The following is a 13,858-nucleotide window of genomic DNA, read 5'->3' on the forward strand; positions in this document are numbered from 1 at the left end:
AATCTCGACCCTTCATCTGGTCTTCACCCTACAGATCATTTATATACACTGCACCGAGCACAGATGACACCAGTCGGACGATCCTAACCATCCAATCACAGGATACTTTTTTAACTGTGATGAACGGTCCTGATCACCATGAATGCATCTCACGTCTAAATCCATACTCGCATTACTTTATTGGGGATAGAAATCTTTGAATAACTTTTGTTCTAGGGGTTGCCTATCTTGCTTGTATACCACATCCTATATATTGCTGTTGTTTTATGTAATCCGAGGATGGCGAGCCTAAGGATAAAATCGAGCCCAATTTGATTTCCCATGGACAACAGGCCTACTATGAAAAATGTGTTGAGCATCACCAATCACCACCTTAAAACTCAAGCCCATGAGGCGTTTTTACATGATCGTGAGACCCCAAGCCAGGAAGAGAAGCACTGAGCAAGGTGAGTTTATTTAAAGCGCAATGCAAGAAATAACGGCAACAGAAAACTAGCCATCGCCATATTGGTCTGTCACAATATATAGATGCTTGATGATGATGAATTTTATTTCCGTTCCTATTAGTATCACATTAGGGTTTCATGTCATCCATCGCAATTAATAAACCATTATCAACACTTTCATGTCATCCTTCACCGAAATTATTTTATACTAATAGTACTGATCGTGCGATTCACGGGCTGGAAATTCATTTTGGGCCCGTTTGGATACCTCATATTTTGTATTTGGATTTGGATTTGAGTTTTGAATAAAACATGAATACATTCGCCAGCACATGTTGAGATAGACAGAGGGGCAAGGGGTACTTCCTGCTGGAGGGGAGAGGTTGAGGAGCAAAGAGGGTGAAGGAAACTGCTAGATATGTGGATTTCCAATTACTTATTTCCACAACATATTTGGAAATTTGATTTTTTTCACTGTTAGTCGCTCATTTGGAAATCCAAGGATTTTATCCGGATCCAAATCACAACACAAAATGAACTGCAAATGTGAGAAACCCAAATCCAAATCTTCTTGGCATCCAAATGGGCTCTTAGATTAAAAAGAAACATCATATCGCTAATGATATAATAAATAACTATATTAAGGTAAACAAAGGAACTGAATACAATCAGATTTTAAAACCACTATAGTAAAAAAAACAAGTGAATCTATTTCAATTTCTTGGTTAACCACAAAGCAAAAGTGTGTGTGTGTGTGTGTGTATATATATATATATATATGTGTGTGTGTGTGTGTGTGTGTGTGAACAAAATAGAGATATCTCATGGATAATATATAATCTATTATGCATATCATCGATAATATAAAGTTGTCACTTACTTTGATCTCATGGATAATATAATCTATTATTCATATCATAACTTTACCATTTTAGTAACTTTTGAGTGTCTCTGCTCCAATCTTATGAATAATAATACAATACTTCATTGTTTCTTTTGGATAACGAAAGCAACATTTTCCCATTCAATTGTAAAACTAGACCCGCATCTATAATATTGGATTTACTTGAATCTAAATCACATCTTCGGTTTTGGATTTTGAATCTAGATCTCATATTTTAGCTTAGATTTACTCAATTATGAATCTCATATGCAATCTTGGATTTACTTGAATCCAAAAACTATATCTTTTCAAATAAATTTTCATTTATGCATGCTAATTATATTGAAAAAATATTTTCCGCCTAGCATGCTATACACATGATACACAATAAACAAAGAAATAAATATCCACTTTATGATTATATCAATAACATATTCGCATTATGATTATCTACTCATATTCGCATTACTGGGATGATGAGTCAGGTATTCAGGGACTCAAGAAGTTTCTTCATACAAAGTTTTGTACCAAAGACTTGGGATGTCTGTGGTACTTTCTGGGTATAGAGGTGGCATACTCCCGTGGTGGTATTTCCTTATCCCAGAGGAAATACGTTCTTGATATATTAGAGGAGAGGAGATCCATAGGAATAAAGCCAGATGAGGTTCCTATGGATCCCAATGTGAAGCTTCTTCCGAATCAGGGGAAGTTGTTGGAGGACCCGGGCAGGTACAGAAGATTGGTTGGTAAGTTGATATACTTGACTGTGAATCACCTTCACATATCATATGCAGTGGGAGCAGTGAGCCGGTTCATGAGTTCTCCTCGTACTTCACATTGAGCAGTTGCCCTTCAGATAGTTAGATACTTGAAGAGTGCTCCTAGAAAAGGTTTATTTTTCAGGAAGCATAATCATTTGAGACTTGAGGGGTTCATAAATGTAGACTGGGCAGGATCTCCAACATATAGGAGATCAACTACAAGCTACCACACTTTTGTGGGAGGAAATCTTGTCTCATGGCGTAGTAAGAAACAAAATATTGTATCTAGATCGAGCGCAGAGGTTGAGTACTAAGCTATGGCTCACACATGTGGAGAGTTGACATGGTTGAGGTCTCTTCTGCAATAGATTGGTATCCGTTCATCTCCATCACTGTTGCATTGTAACAATAGGGCAACAATTCATATCGCTTCTAATTTAATGTTTTATGAGAGGACTTAGCATATTGAGGTTGATTGTCACTTCATTCGTGAGAAGCTTCAGAGTGGAGAGATTAGTACCATCTTTACTAGGTCTGCAGATCAGTTGGCTGATGTGTTCACCAAACCATTGGCAAAATCCAAGTTGAGAGATATTTGGAATGAGCTGGGGTTGTATGATGTATACACTCCAGCTTGAGGGGGAGTGTTAAAGGGTAGTTTGGTCTTTGTAATATATATATATATATATATATATATATATATATATATATAGAGGAAAAGGATTGCACGTTCAAGCGTATGCAAGTTAGGTGCGGAAGAGTTTGTAACAGGCTTGCTATTGGTTGATATTTGGGGCCCACTCAACATACGACCTTTGGAAAAAAAAAGAAAAAAAGAACCAAAAGGCTTCCTCGACAGAAGCTCGTCTCTGAGACGAGAAAACCCAAAAGGCTTCGCTGACGAAGCTCTCTCTCCCTCTCTCCGACTGAACTGTCTCTCCGGCGAGCTCTCTCCCTCTCTCCGACGATCACCGAAGCTCTCTCTCCCTCTCTCCAACAGGTATGTGTTTCACTCTCTTTTTTTTTGGGGTTTAGTTCTATTCTAGGGTTTCTTTTTTTTTTCTAAGGTTTTATTTTATGCCATCTAAGGTTTATTTTTCTGCTTCTTTCTGGATGTAGGTCTGTAATTTTTTAAGGGTTATGAAAACCTGATTTTAAAAAAGCTTTGTAGGGTTTCTTTTGTGATCTAGGGTTTCGTTTTTGTGTTTTTTTTATATTTCTTTTGCGAAGCTCACGCCTTCTACTCGTGGTCTTCCCACACAGGTAAGTTTGTTGTTTTTTTTCCTCTAAAAGGCTGTCTAGGATTAAAGACAAATATATGTGTGATTTTGTTCTTCTTCTTACTTTTTCCTTCTCTTTTCCTTCAATTAGTTATTCTTAATAATTTGTTATCGAATGAAGAAAGAAAAAAACCCCTAAAACAGTAACAAGATGGGTTTCTTTTGTTGTGCTTCTTTGTCATTTGTTTTGTCTTTTCCTTCATTAATGGGTTATTGTTACTGATTTGTTATGGAATGAAGAAAAAAAACCCTAAATAGTAACAAAAGGGTTTTCTTTGTGTGGATTGAATACATGGATTTATGATTTTTTTTAACACAAGCGACCTTCAAAATCTAGGTTTTCTTACTCTTTTTGTTCACTGATTTAGGGTCGTTGGTACTGATTTTCTGTCGATTGAAGTCTTGGATGTAGGATTTCTCTTTTCACAAGAGACTATAAAAAATGTTAGTTTTCTTCCGCTTTTTCTTCATCGACTTATGCTTTTTCTTCACTGACTTGGATTTAGGGTTTATTATTTTCCCTCTTTTTGTTCACTGATTTATGGTTCCAGTTCATGACACCATAATTATCAATTTTTCAAACTGTTTTGGGTTTTTCAATGGTTTCTCAAAGATTCTTGTATGGATTTATGGATTTAGGGTTCTTCCAACTGATTTCTTAAATCATGACATCGATTGAGGGTTTCTTAAATCTAAGGTTTCAAGTTGCTTTCTTTGATGTATCTTTGATTAATTTTCATGTTGTTTGACGGATATATTTCTCAAATTTCCATGTTTTTAGGTAGCTAAAATGTATCCAACTTCTTCGCAACCAAGTGGGGTACCTATTGAGCGAGGTGATGGTAGACCCTATGGTTTGGTTGACGATGCTTTGTCGCAAGCATGCGGCCTAGCTATTGAAGAAGTTGATGCTCATGGATTACTTAAGCATGCTAATCTCATTCTTTAGCATGGTGTTTTCCTTCTCCAATGCTATGATGCGATCTTGAAACATCCTATTATCCTTCTCCAACTCCCTGATGCGGAGTTCAAACATCATATCATCCTTCTCCAATGCTATGATGCGGTCTTGAAACATCCTATTATCCTTCTCCAACGCTATGATGCGGTCTACAAATATCATATTCTCCTCCCTCCCCAGTATGGTCCTGTCTAAATCACCCCAAAGGAAATACCCGCACTTGTCTCCCTGCATTTTATTTAAAATGTTAGAAATTAGACAAGTTATAAAGAATAGGAGTACACAACAATTATTTATTGTTTACTCACTTTCAATCCCGCACAACTGTAGTAAGGGCGTCCTTGGTTACCGTTTTTGTTAGTTTGGGTAATTTTACGAACTGCGGGCACCTGACAAGAACAGTTATGGAAGTTTGATCCAACGCTACCAGGTGAGTTATTTGAGGAAGCCATTACTTAGTTTCTCTGAGCTGCAAAAGAAAAAAACACACAATGCATTCATAAGCAATATAAAACCTAACAGCAGGTTTAGGTAATAAACTCACACAAAATCAGTACCAGAAAACCCTAAATCAGTGAACAAAAAGAGGAGTAAAACCTTGATTTTGATGGTCTCTTGTGAAAAGAAAAACCCTAAATCCAAGTCTTTAATCCACACAAAATCAGTACCAAGAAGACTAAATCACTGAACAAAATGAGTAAGAAAAGTTAGATTTTTAGGGTCTCTTGTGTAAAGAAATTAGTGAAGGAAATGGGACAGAAAATGAGTAACAAGAAGAAAAAACGAAAAATCAGATTAAAGGAGACATTTTCCTTTCAAGCATGCACAACAAAAATCAGAAAAAAACCCCTTTGAAAGTCTTTGTTAGGTGGACACAAAGAAAACCCTTTTGTTACTATTTAGGGTTTTTTTTCTTCATTCCACAACAAATCAGTAACAATAACCCATTAATGAAGGAAAAGACAAAGAAAATGACAAAGAAGCACATCAAAAGAAACCAATCTTGTTACTGTTTTATGGGTTTTTTTTTCTTCATTCGATAACAAATTATTAAGAAATAATTGAAGGAAAAGAGAAAGAAAATGAGTAAGAAGAAGAACAAAACCACACATATATTTGTCTTTAATCCTAGACAGCCTTTTAGAGGAAAAAAAACAACAAACGTACCTGTGTGGAGAAGACCACGAGTAGAAGGCGTGAGATTCGCAAAAGAAACATAAAAAAAACACAAAAACGAAACCCTAGATCACAAAAGAAACCCTACAAAGCTTTTTTAAAATCAGGTTTTCATAACCCTTAAAAAATTACAGACCTACATCCAGAAAGAAGCAGAAAAATAAACCTTAGATGGCATAAAATAAAACCCTAGAAAAAAAAAGAAACCCTAGAATAGAACTAAACCCAAAAAAAAAAAGAGTGAAACACATACCTGTTGGAGAGAGGGAGAGAGAGCTTCGGCGATCGTCGGAGAGAGGGAGAGAGCCCGCCGGAGAGACGGTTCAGTCGGAGAGAGGGAGAGAGAGCTTCGTCGGTGAAGCCTTTTGGGTTTTCACGTCTCAGAAACAAGCTTCTGTCGAGGAAGCCTTTTGGTTCTTTTTTTCTTTTTTTTCCAAAGCTCGTATGTTGAGTGGGCCCCAAATATCAACAAATAGCAAGCCTGTTACAAACTCTTCCGCACCTAACTTGCATACACTTGAGCGTGCAATCATTTTCCTCATATATATATATTATATATATATATAGTAGAAGAGAAAATAAGAGAATTTTTTGTAGAATTACACATCACTCCTTTTTGACTTTTTTTAGCAAAGGCACCATTTCAACACACATATTTTCAATCCTACCCCCTATTTTATTCTTTTTAACAAAGGCACCCATTAAAGCCAAATAATTTCAATCCTACCCCCTCCTTTATGCTTTTTTAATAAAAAATCTATAGGGTGATCTTAACCATCCGATTTAAGAGGAACAACATATTATGGAAACCTCTATAGATTGGAGGGCTAGGATCAGCCTATGGAAATGATTTTTGGGGCACAACCTATTTATGTTGTGTTCCATCACATGGACGGTTTGGATCAACCCGTGATGTGGTCCGTACAATTCTTTGTCGGCCCGTGCATCGAACGGGGTTTTTTACTAATGTGTGTGTGTGTGTTTATATATATATATATATATATATATATATATATATATATATATATATATATATATATATATATATATATAGAGAGAGAGAGAGAGAGAGAGAGAGAGAGATAGAGAGAGAGAGAGAGAGAGAGAGAGTAGAGTTCCTAAGGTGTCACCTCATATAGCTTATATGAGGTGGTGCTCACAAAACATAAATGGCCCACATTTTGGGGTGATCCAAACCACTCATTCGAAAGGCCCTTATATGGATATGGTGTCTACTAAAAATCAAGTGCATAGGATCATCCTAACCCTTCCATTTATGGAGGTTAAAAATGGGCAGATTTATGGAGGTTTATACCCATCCATTTCAACCTCCACAAATAGAAGGGTTAGGATGATCCTATGAAGTTGATTTTTTGGGCACACCCTATCTATATGAGGGCGTATCAAATGAATGATTTGGATCATCCAAACAAAGTGGGCCCCTTATGTTTTTAAGCGCCACCTCATATAAGCTATATGAGGTGACACCTTAGGAACTCTATTCTCATATATATATATGAAGAAAGTTTTTCTAGTCGGCCGACTAGAGAACCTTCTCTAGTCCGCCGACCAAAAAACACAGTGGTCCCACATTATTTGGATAATCCAAAACATTCATTTGATAGGCCCTAGCATAGATAGAGCGTGCCTAAAAAATCAGCTGCATAGGATCATCCTAATCCTTTGATTTGTGGAGGTTAAAAATGGACAGATTTGTGGAGTTGATAAGCGTCCATTTTAACCTCCATAAATCGAAGGGTTAGGATGATCCTATGGAGATGGATTTTTAGGCACATCCTATATGTCAGAGCCCATCAAATGAATGCTTTGGATCATCAAAACAACGTGGGCTCACCATGTTTTTAACCTCCACCGTCCATTTTTAACCTCCACAAATCGAAGGGCTAGGATGATACTATGGAGCTGATTTTTTAGGCACACCCTATCTATGCCAGGGCCCATCATATGAATGCTTTGGATCATCCAAATAACATGGGCCCACTGTGTTTTGGTCGGCGAACTAGAGAAGGTTCTCTAGTCGGCCGACTAGAAAAACTTTCCTTATATATATATATATATATATATATATATATATATTATGTGTGTGTGTATGAAATGGTATGGGAGAGAACTCCAACTCTCTCACGCCATTCTCCATCTCTTCTCTTCTCTATCTCATCATCATGTAAGAACTTAACACCCTTGAAAAATGAAATTGATCCCCCCAACAACACATGAATGTGCTAATCACCTAAAGCATTAATAAAGAGCTCGAGGTCTTGTAACAGGTGATGAGTACCAGAGTCTGAAAAACTTAAAATGTGACAAAGGGGATTTATGAGATTGCATATTAGATTATTATTTTCTTTTTCATAGAGGACAATTTCAATTGCCCAACAAACATCGATATTCCTTAATAATAACAGCTCCAAGATTGTACTTGAGAAATTGTCACACTGACTTCAAAGACCTTTTGACCCCTCAAACTGTGAAAAGAATGAAATAGAAAAGGAAACATTAACAAAATATCTTCAAGGATCACACATTTCCACAAACTTTCTGAAGCAATTCCCAGGCAACAAACCTCATCTAGGAGTGGTTATTACAATACCTAGACATGGAGGATTGATAAGGCCGTGACAACTCCTGTGTGATTGCCTTAGAAAGCTAGGCAACAATCTGTTCCTAAGAAATATGCAAGGTGGGTGTTTATTGCTCCAGGGGATTATGATGTAATCTTTGTGGGGGACGGCTTGTCCCCATTCGCTGTACTCAGGTTTTTCTCATTAATAAATAATCACTTTTGAAAAAATAGTCCCTAAGTTCACAGGATATCTTTCACTTAAGTCAAGGATACGACATTACTGCCAAGGAGAGCTCCTTTGATAGCCTAGAGATTTTGCCCTAAGGTAGTAAGCTAATCATTGATGCTGAATTAAAGGTCTTACATTTCGGTTTTGTAAAACTACTAGTAGTATTTTTTGACCATATGAATCCTTTGTTTTCCCTATCTAGTGTTTCTCAAGGATACGGTTGATTGTTTTCATACTTAAATGTATCACCTTTCTTTTCATTTAATAAACCGGTAGGGTCCCTGTCAAACCCAGCTTACCTACTTAAAAAAAAGAACCCGCCTATAAAGATGCAGCATCACTCTATTTGATGGGATATTGTATCATTGTATTTCTTAGAAAAATTACTAGTAAAGGGGAGAGAGCGGAGAGGGTACTGGACGAGGGAATGCTAGGAAGAGGCTAAAAAAGGAGAAAGGGGATGTTAGGAAGGGGCTTAAAAGCAAAAAATAAATAAATACCTACTACCTTGACTAACCTGAACTTTTGCCCCCTCTCCCTCTCAATTCTCCCTTCCGTGCCTCACCTGCCTCTCCATCGCAATTGGCTCCATGCAACCCCCGTATTCCATGGAATATTTTTGGGAAATGATATATTCGCCCCTTTTTCAGCATGCTTGTAGTGTAAAACGACAGTTCTAATTAGGCTGGCCCAGGAAGAAAAATGGGCAAATATATCACTTCCCATAATCATGCATCTAGGCAGATTAATGGACCCAGATCGGAGTATGGACATGTGGTCCTATGCATTGTGCCAGTAATGCCTCTAGTCTGGACTCTTAATAAAGTAATGGTAGTGTTAGGCCTAAAATCGGTAACAGATACGACAGTGACCTAAGAGCTGAGCTGGAGGACCCGAGGAGCCGAAGTGAAGGAGGTGAGCCCTGCATAGGAGCAAACGAGGTCAGAAGACCAATCCGGAGTCGTTACTCCGGACATGCCCTTCGACACTCAAGTCAGTATAAGCAGGAGTGCAGAGCAAGTTTTAAGAGTAGTGGTTGAGAAGTTATTACCCCCGATTCTGAGCCCTGGAAGGCCTTTTATAGAGGGAAACCTGGGGTGGTTGGATTACCTACCCCAAAACAGGTGTCGACTTGTTATAGGTTTAAATTTACCTACTCTTCAAGAAGTTACCAGATTGCCCTTGTGCAACAGTTGGGCTTGCGGTGGGCCATCCCGGGGTCACGTGTCGATAGCCAACTGGCTGCTGTTTTTCATACCCCATCAGTTGCCCCACAGTTCTCCAAGTCATTGTAGTGATTTGGGGAAGTGCGAGGAGTTATATTCCTGAATAGGGGAAGTCTGTCCGGAAATTCTATCTGTCCGGCTTGAGAATCAGTCTGGAAATTTTGTCAGTCCGGCCTGGAAATCAGTCCGGAAATTTTGTCTGTCCGGCCTGTGAATCAGTCCGGAAATTCTGTCTGTTCGGCCAGGAAATCAGTCCAGAAATTTCGTCTATCCGGCCTGGGAATCAGTCCGGAAATTTTGTCTGTCCAGCTTGGAAATCAGTCCGGAAATTTCGTCTGTCCGGCCTGGGAATCAGTTCGGAAATTTTGTCTGTCCGGCTTGGAAATCAGTCCGGAAATTTTGTTAGTCCGGCCTAGAAATCAGTCCGGAAATTTTGTCTGTCCGGCCTGAAAATCAGTCCGGAAATTTTGGCTGTCCGGCTTGGAAATCCATCTATCCGGCTTGGGCCGGACAGATTTTTGTCGCGTAGCGGATGCGCCATATTCTGCCCGGCTTGGGCCAGACAGATTTTTGTCGTTTAGCAATTTGCGCCATATTCTGTCTGCCTTGGGCCGGACTGATTTTTGTCGTTTAGTGATTTGCGCTGTATCCTGTCCGGCTTGGGCCGGACTGATTTTTGTCGCGTAGCGAATGCGCCATATTCTGTCCGGTTTGGGCCAGACAAATTTTTGTCGTTTAGCGATTTGCGCCATATTCTGTCCGGCTTGGTCCGGACAGATTTTTGTCGTTTAGCGATTTGCCCATATCCTGTCCGGCTTGGGCCGGACTGATTTTTGTCGAGTAGCGAATGCTCTATATCATGTCTGGCTTAGGCCGGACATATTTTTGTCGTGTAGCGAATGCGCCATATTCTGTCCAGCTTGGGCCGGACTGATTTTTGTTGCGTAGCGAATGCGCCATATTCTGTCCGGCTTGGGCTGGACAGATTTTTGTCGTTTAGCGATTTGTGCCATATTCTGTCTGGCTTGGGCCGGACTGATTTTTGTCGCGTAGCGAATGCGCCATATCTTGTCCGGCTTGGGCCGGACTGATTTTCTTGACGGGCACAATCGCTTTAGGAGTTAATCTGTACACAAGTACCTTACGGATGTCCCTTAGCCCCTTGGAGATACGCGCGTATTTACTTACGCCCTTGCCTCGAAGTGTGTGTCCGTCATTAATTAAAGACACGTGGCACCATACAAGGGCCCTCGAAGTGTGTGCCTTCCATAAATGCGAACCGCCTTAAGCTAAGGCCTATAAAAAGAGGTTTTCACCCTTAATTTCTTACTTTTATCTTTTCACTTTCGCCTTCTCCTTTCTGCTTTTTTGCTCTGCCTATTCGGCTCGTGTAACTTGAGGTTGTGATCGTCCGCGGATTTAGGAGCTCTTCTCTGTTCGGTCCGGTAATTTTCTTGAGCGCGTCTTTTTTTTTCGTTTCTTTTCCTGCATTCATATCCTGTAGTAATTCTAGCTCTGAGTCCGGTTCGGAGGCCGGTTCGGGGGAGTCCTCTTCTAGTAGCTCAGAGTCTAGTTCGTCAGGGAGGACCCAAAACAATCCGACCAGGACTCCCGGGCCAAATATGGCAAGTCCTGATGTTAGTGTAGAGATCGTAGATAGTGAGGACGAGGTGATTGGGGACGAGGTGATTTTGGATCTGAACACCACCTCACCCCCAACGGATAGTTATCTCCGAGCAGAGGCGAGTGTTGGTAGTGACGCCGCTGAGGCGTCCACAACATTCCTCCCTGGCCGGGCCGTTGAGGTCGTAGCTAGGGCCCGGATGGACGTCAATCCCCAGTACAACATACAGGCTCTTTACAAGGAGAATATCCTTGACGAGTCCAGGATGGAGGACATTAGGGATAGGTACATTATTCCCCTAAGGTTCGGGCTGAGGGCCGCGATAGAGGGAGATAGGGCTTGCAACGAAAGCTCCGACGTCTGTATATACGACAAGTCGTTAAGGGCTGGGCTCAGGTTCCCTCTGCACCCATTCTTCACCGCGGTCCTTCAATATTACGGGCTGGCTCCTGCTCAGGTAGCGCCGAACTCGTGGAGGACGCTGACCGGTTTTGTATACCTGGTCCAGGGCCGGCTTCAGAGAAATTTGTTTGTGTCGTTGTTCCGCGCGTGTGCGCACTTGAAGAGGCATAAGGACGGGGGTTGGATTTACATTAGCCAGCGCCCGGAGGTGAAAATGATCACTGGCATTCCCTCTTCCATACACTTATGGTAGAACAGGTTCTTCTACGTCGAGGACAGGGAGTCCACCAAGCCCTAACCGGTTCCTCTAAAATGGGACGCCCCTGATACAGTTTCGATGAGCCGCAAGCCGCTCCTTGAGGGCGAGGATATGAGAACGTTCGCCCTAGTCCGTGAGGAGCTGGATCATGAGGGCCTCATTCACTATTCGAAATTCTCTGGGGAGAAGGTTCTGGTCGGGCTTGGCCTTAGTACTGCAACCCCGGCACGTATGTAGCTAGTCTTGCTTTAAACTCTTTTTCCTCATTTTTGCTTCTGACCGGTTTTTTCGTTCATGTTGATTTCAGAGATGCAGAAACAGTCAAAGATTGAGAGAGTGAGGCAAGGAGCATTTGGAAGGGCCCAGCAGGGCCAGAAAAGGAAAGCCGCAGAGATTTTGAGTCCTGCTTCGCCCCAGGACACGCCGCCCTCCAAAGGCAAGACTACTTTGAAGCTGGTCGGCGCCTACTGCCGAGGAGCAGGGTCTTCAAAATAGGGCAGAACATCCACTGGAGCCCGTCCTCCCCCGACGAGGTCTGGAGATAATGTTTTTCGGCCCAACTGGGCTGTTCAGAAAAGCGATTCTGGCCTTGGTGAGAGCCAGGTGGCTGTGGAGATCGTCAGTAAGGGTCTCCTGCACAGTGACAAGCTGCAGGTTCTAAACGAGCCTCCAGCTGCGGCCGACGAGGCCATCTTCTCTTTGCTCTACCACGTAAGATGGTCCGTGTGTTCGTTTGTTTTGTCTTTTGTTTTGTTTTCTTGTGTTAACACTTGCCCGCCTGCAGATCGGATTATACTACAACGATTTTCGAGAGAAGAGCAAGAAGTTCTCCGAGGCAATAACTAAGTCCGAGGAGGAGAGCGGCCAGCTGATGAAGGAAGCAGAGGAGCTCCAAAGGTCCATCGGAGAGAGGGACGCGGAGAATCAGCGGCTCAAAGATGAGTTGGCTGCCCAGAAGCAGAAGGCCGCCGAGGCCCTCAACGCACAGAGGGAAAGAGCCCGGGAGAGGCAGATTGCGGCTGTCGAGGAGGCCGTACAGAAGAAGGAGGACGAACTTATTAGTTTGTCCAGCGAATCCTACAAGGTGGGATTCTTTGATTGCCTTGATCAGGTCAAGGCATCCAACCCGGCCGTGACCCTGACTGGCCTAGTTCTCCCTGACCCATTGGCGCCTGACGATGACGAGCCGGGCACCACCGCTGCCGCAGAGGTCCCTGAGGCACACTAATCACGGGGCGGTAGCCACGGGGTGTCTTGAGCTCCCCTTCTTTTCTTCCTGGACACTGTCTTCTGATTCTTTTTGTATTGGCCCTTGGAGGCCGTATTTTTGTAATGGCCCTTAGCGGCCCAACTTTTTGTAATGGTCCTTCGAGGCCCCACTTTTCCATGAATAGAAATTGCATTTTGTTGCCCATTCTCTACTCGTCTACCCCTGGCTAATACTGTCTGATTCTAACACTGTGGGCCAAGAATAATCCGGGCAGACGTTCGAGGTAAACCAACCAGCGAGTACCCAAGTTTTAGTGAACTGGGTTTCTAAGACGGCTTTGGTTTTTGCTGTCTGGGCTTGTTCCGGACCAGGAGTGCGCTCCCGGTCTTTGCGGAGACGAGCCGTGGCGAACCAAGCAGCGAGTACCCTACTTTTAGTGAACTGGGTTTCCAAGTAGCTTTGGTTATTGCTGTCCGGGCTTGTTCCGGGCCAGGAGTGCGCTCCCGGTCTTTGCGGAGACAAGCCGTGGCGAACCAAGCAGCGAGTACCCTAGTTTTAGTGAATTGGGTTTCCAAGTAGCCTTGGTTTTTGCTGTCCGGGCTTGTTCCCGGCCAGGAGTGCACTCCTGGTCTTTGCGGAGACGAGCCGTGGCGAACCAAGCAGCGAGTACCCTACTTTTAGTGAACTGGGTTTCCAAGTAGCCTTGGTTTTTGCTGTCCGGGCTTGTTCCGGGCCAGGAGTGCGCTCCCGGTCTTTGCGGAGACGAGCCGTGGCGAACCAAGCAGCGAGTAACCTAGTTTTAGTGAACTGGGTTTCC

The sequence above is a fragment of the Tasmannia lanceolata genome, unplaced genomic scaffold (assembly GCF_043159265.1).
Source record: "Tasmannia lanceolata isolate RefF3 unplaced genomic scaffold, GAP_Taslan_0.1 ptg000002l, whole genome shotgun sequence".
In the NCBI taxonomy this organism is placed as follows: domain Eukaryota; kingdom Viridiplantae; phylum Streptophyta; class Magnoliopsida; order Canellales; family Winteraceae; genus Tasmannia; species Tasmannia lanceolata.